Source organism: Mustela nigripes, chromosome 12 (assembly GCF_022355385.1).
Source record: "Mustela nigripes isolate SB6536 chromosome 12, MUSNIG.SB6536, whole genome shotgun sequence".
In the NCBI taxonomy this organism is placed as follows: domain Eukaryota; kingdom Metazoa; phylum Chordata; class Mammalia; order Carnivora; family Mustelidae; genus Mustela; species Mustela nigripes.
Window position 1 is genome coordinate 18892801 of NC_081568.1, and position 5758 is coordinate 18898558.

The 5758-nt window shown below is 35.9% G+C and overlaps 2 pseudogenes; one reads left to right on the forward strand and one right to left on the reverse strand.

The window, feature by feature from the left end:
- Positions 1 to 1625, reverse strand: part of LOC132027475 (nuclear transcription factor Y subunit beta-like) — a 19796-nt pseudogene extending 18171 nt beyond the window's left edge.
- Positions 1626 to 4685: 3060 nt separating this feature from the next.
- LOC132027476 (heterogeneous nuclear ribonucleoprotein A1-like) lies at positions 4686 to 5261 on the forward strand (annotated as a pseudogene).
- The last annotated feature ends 497 nt before the right edge of the window (positions 5262 to 5758 follow it).

Below are 5758 nucleotides of genomic sequence, written 5' to 3' on the forward strand. Positions count from 1 at the left end.
GCTGAGCACCCGCAGGCGCCTGCGTAACAATAAAGAACCTCTTGCTGATTGCATCCAGTGGCAGTGTTGGATTCTTGGGTAAGGGGATCCGCGGGTCTTTCATTTGGAGGTCCCATCGAGATCATTGGACTCCTGCCCACGGATCCAACTGACTCCCACCAGGAGGTAAGCTGGCCAGCATTTAAATTATAATAAAAAAAAAATGAAAAATATTGAATCATAATTTGAGATATCAATGCAACTTACTCCATAGCATAAAAATCCAGACAAAAGCTCAAGAAAGATAACATTTGCCTATCAAGATTAAGAAAATTGACAAAAGTCACACACATAGAACCATATCCCCCTAAAAACTGAATTATTTTCAAGAAAATATGGAAACTTTTAATTGGCCTAATTCTGGGAAAATATACATTTATTTCAAAGATCAAAACCATGCTGCATATATTTACTAACCACAGTGAAAGGAATCTAAAAATCAATACCAAAAGTAAGATATAAAAGTATTAAGCAAGAAAGTTCTAAATAGGTTACATGTCATGTTTCAATAAAGAAATCACAAAACATTTTGCATCTAATAATATTTTGAAACAAATAATGCAAGTAAAATGATCATAACTTGGGAGAACCATCAATCTTCAGTGGGAAATTTACAGCCTTAAGTCCACGACAGAAATTTGATTTAAGGCTTTAACTACCAAAGTGCAATGAGTTGAATGGTAGCCCTCTGCAGGGTATGTCAACATCCTCATTTGCAGAACCTGAGACTGTTACCTTATTTAAAATAAGAGTCTTTATAGATGGGATTGAGTTAAGGATCTTGAGATAAAGAGAACAAGTTGTATATTCCCGTGGGCCCTTAGTTCTATATCAAGTTTCCTTGTCAGAGATCCACAAGGGAGATGATAGACAGAAAAAGAGGAAGCAGTGAGACTACAGAGGAAGAGATTGGAGGATACATCTTCAGCTAATGAATGCCTGGAGCCATCAGAAGCTAGAAAAGGCAAACACTAGAATCTCTCTGAGAGGATTTCCCAGTAGCACAACCTTTTCAACACCTTAATTTTGGATTTCTGGCATCCAGAACCATGAGAGAATAAGTTTCTGTTGTTTTAAGCCACCAGATTGGTTATAACAACCACAGGAAACTAATAGAGCAGTACCTAGAGCGAGAAAAAAACAAAGCAAAATAATTCTAAGAGAAATATTAGGAAATTATGATAAATATGAGATCAGAAAATAATCTTTAAAAACAAAAATATATAACTAAAAATAAAATTGATCATATTAATAAAACTGAAAAGAAAAAACATTTTTCTCAGCCAGGAATAAAAAAAAGTTTCTCTCTCTCTCTTTATATATATCTATAAATAGATATATATCTATATATATCTTAGAAATATAAAAAGCTTTTAAAATTAAGAAAATTTTAAATTTGTATATAAAAATAATTTTCTTAAAAACTCAATATAATTAGGGGTGTCTGAGTGTCTCAGTTGGTTAAGCGTCTTACTCTTGATCTTGGCTCAGGTAATGATTTCAGGGTTATGGGACTGAGCCCCACGTGGGGCTCTGCACTCCGTACAGAATCTGCTTGACCCTCTCCCTCCGCTACTCACCCTCATGCTCTCCCTCTCTTAACTATAAAATAAATAAATAAATAAAAGTCTTTAAAAAAATTTCAGTATAACTAATGCAAGAAAAAGTAGGGAATCTGAATAATCCTCTACTATTAATAAACTTGAATTTATAATTTTATACCTTTTTACAAAGAAAACTCCAGTCTTGGATGAGCTTCATTTGTAGATTCCTTCAAATACTTAAGGGGAAATTATCTGCTTTAAACGAGTTCATCTAGACAATAGAAAAAAAATACCTTTCCTATCTCATTTTGCAAGGACAAGATTTAAATACAAATACAAATAAGATTTGCATGCAAAAAAAAAAAGTCCACTAACAATCAAAACATACAGTATGTGCTTGATTCCCTCACCTCTCTCATTATCCTTCAGCCACATGGTTATTAACTTTTTTCAAGTTTTCTTGAACAAATCTCACTGCTTAATACTGTTTCACTTGACTAAATAACTTCATGACTCCTTCCTTTTTGTACTAGCACAGGGTAATTCAGAATTATTAAAAGTGACATCATTGTGACCCTACTTAATATTTTTGGCTATCAGATTCATAATTCTTAGTTTTATCATTTAGAACTTTCACAATTTGGTCTTTATCTTCCTATTCTTCATTATTTAGCCAATCTTTGGTCCCCACTACTGCCAATTCACCCATATCAAATATTTCAGCATCCCACTGTACTAACAAATTCAAACAACAGCACTTTAACTCAAGTGGCTCCTTGCACATATTCTGTTCTTTCTTTTTCAGTATAGATCATGTGTGTTAGAAGTAAACATCAATTGCTGGAATATGAAGAGCACTGACAATATACAATTGAAATGAGAGTTGATATAGCAGAGTTTCTAGAAACAAAGCTTAACATAGCAAATGGAATAAACAGTGATTTGTCTTCCTTTGAAAATGGTTTGAATGTGATGCATTTAAACATGTCTATTTTTGAAACTTTCTGTATGAGAAAGAGGGTATATATGAATATTAAGTGGACAAATGATAGATTCTGAAGTTTGCTATTGCCTTTTTTACATAATCCTTCAAACCCTACCCCATTTACTTGAATGTGACTAATCCAATCATGGCAAGGATAGACCCTGATTAGTTTAAGAAAACGAATACTATCCTATGCCTCATGTTTATGGTTTTTAAGATTATTCAAGGGACCCAAGAATCTTCATACCAAGAGAAAATAAAGCTTTCATGTTAGAGTTGTCAGAAGAGTTACTTCCTTCTGCCCTGGCTCTGAATAATGAAACATACACAGCTGTATGTGGCTGTTAGTGTTTTTGCAACCTTAGATGGAAGCTTAGATACAGATAAGGGTAGAGAAAAGAGAATCGCCAAGAAACATAACCAGTGCTATAAAAGAACTATGTCTGGATTCCATCTAACCATGAAACTATTAAGTTAAAGTTGTCAATATATTGACTCCTTGGTTTAAACCAGCTAGAGTTTTCTATTACTTGAGACTAACGCCCTTGGATATGGATCAAGACGGAAAGATGTTATCAGAATGAACTTTTGTTGTTTCATTTCTTCTAAGTGGTTAAAAAAAAAGATATTTTCTAAGAAAGGATTGATTTTTGAAGGAGAACATATATTTCATGTGTACTTGCTGATTTAAAGTAACTTTAAAACACGTAAGTAGATTTGATCATGTCCTTGATCAAAAAATTCAGATGAGAAAACTGGAGTACATCAAGCCCACTGATGACAAATGAAGCATTTTAGTTTCAAAGGAGAAATTTTAGAATAAACACAAAGAAGGTGTTCAACCAAAAAAAAATGCAGAAATACAGTAATTTGCAGAGCGGAGGAAGATAATGAGCTTGAAAAGATATTTACTGAGGAATGGCCAAAGATGTTGACAGAAAAGCAAGGCGGTACAATATCCTCTCTCCAACTCTCTTTCTCTTTCTCTCTTTCTCTCTCACACACACACAGACACACATAGACACACACACAAATTATTTAAAGAAGGAAAAATATTACAATATTGCAAAATTCTGTCACTAGATCAAGTAAAATGAGAGTTGAACTATCCACTGGATTTAGAGAAATGCTATGATTGATTACCTTAGAGACAGTTGTTTCCAGGAATAACATATGGGATTAGAATTCAGATCAAGACAGTTGAAAAGTTAGTAGAAAATGTGGACTTAGAGACAAAATAGGTCTGGCTGGTAAGGAGAAGATGCAGAGGTTGTAGATAGGTAGGATTTTAAAGAAGTTGCTTGTGTTGTATGTTTTGCATTTTTTTTTTTTGCCTAATAATTATTAATTAAAACAATGAACATAATCGGGATGCCTGAATGGCTCAGTTAGTTAAGCCTTTGGCTCAGGTCCTGATCCCAGAGTCCTGGAATCAAGTCCCATAATCAGTTCCTTGCTCAGGGAGAATCTTACTTCTCCCTCTGCCTGCTGCCCCCACCACTTGTGCTCGCTCCCTCTTTCTGACAAATAAATAAATAAAATATTTTTAAAAAATAATCAACACTATTATTTTTGTTTGATCATTAATGGCTTCTTTTTAGAGCAGTTTCAGGTTTACAGAAAAATTGATTTAAAAAATATGTAATTTCCCCTTTCTGCCCACGGATCCTGCCGAGGAAGCATCATTTTAAGGTCTCCCTTCCCACTTCAGGCATGTCTAAGTCAGAGTCTCCCAAAGAATCTAGACAGTTGCAGAAGCTCTTCATGGGAGATTTGAGGTTTGAAACAACCCATGAGAGCCTGAGGAGCCATTCTGAACAATGGGGAACATTTATATAGTGTGTGTAATGAGAGATCCAAATACCAAGGGCTCCAGAGGCTTTGGGTTTGTTATCTAGGCCAGCATGGAGGAAGTGGATGCAGCCATGAATTCAAGGCCACACAAGGTGGACAGAAGAGTGCAGAACAAAAGAGGGCTCTCTCAAGAGACGATTCTCAAAGACCTGGTGCCCACTTAACTGTGAAAAAGATTTTTGTTGGTGGCATTAAAGAAGACACTGAAGAACATTATCTATAGATTATTTTGAACAGTATGAGAAAATTAAAATGATGAAATCATGACTGACCAAGGCAGGGGCAAGAAAAAAGGGTTTGCTTTTATAACATTTGATGATTACAACTCCATAGACTGGCTTGCCATGCAAAAATACTGTACTATGAATGTCCACAACTATGAAGTAAGGAAAACCCTATCCAAGCAAGAGATGATGAGTGCTTCATCTAACTAAAGAGGTCAGAGTGTTTCTGGAAACTTTGGTGGTGGTTGTGGAGATGGTTTTGATGGAAATGACAACAGCTTCAGTCATGAAGAAAATGTCAGTGGGTAAAGTGGCTCTGGTGATGGGTATAAAAGCAGTGGGGATAGCTATAATCCATTTGGTAATGATGAGAGGAACTTTGGAGCTGTCAGAAGCTATAACGATCTTGGCAGTTAAAACAATCAGTCTTCAAATTTTGGGTCCATGAACTGAGGGAAGTTTGGAGGCAGAAGCTCTGGCCCCTATGGTGGTGGAAGCAAATACTTTGCCAAACCACAAAATCAAGATGGCTGTGGTGGTTCCAGGGGCAGCAGCAGTAGCTTTGCCAGTGACAAGAGGTTTTTAAGTCCTTCCAGGAAGCAAAGCTTAGCATGATGGGAGATCCAGAGAAGTGATAGGGAAACTACAGGTTATAACAGATTTGTAAACTTGGCCAAGCACAAGTGGTGGCAGTGCCTGGCTGCTACAAAAAAAGATATGTTTTACTGTGTATGGGCAAAAAATTCGAGGACTGTATTTGTTTTTTTTTTTTGTTTTGTTTTGTTTTTTAAAGATTTTTTTTTTAATTTATTTACTTGAGAAAAAGACAGTGAGAGAGAGCATGAATGGGGAGAAGGTCAGAGAGAGAAGCAGACTCCCCATGGAGCTGGGAGTCCGATGCGGGACTCGATCCCGGGACTCCAGGATCCATGACCTGAGCCGAAGGCAGTCGTCCAACCAACTGAGCCACCCAGGCGTCCCCGAGGACTGTATTTGTGACCAATTGTATAACAAGTTTATTTTAGTTTCTATTCTGTGGAAAGTGTAAAGCATTCCAACAAAGCATTTTTTTAAAAAAATATTTTATTTATTTATTTGACAGGCAGAGATCA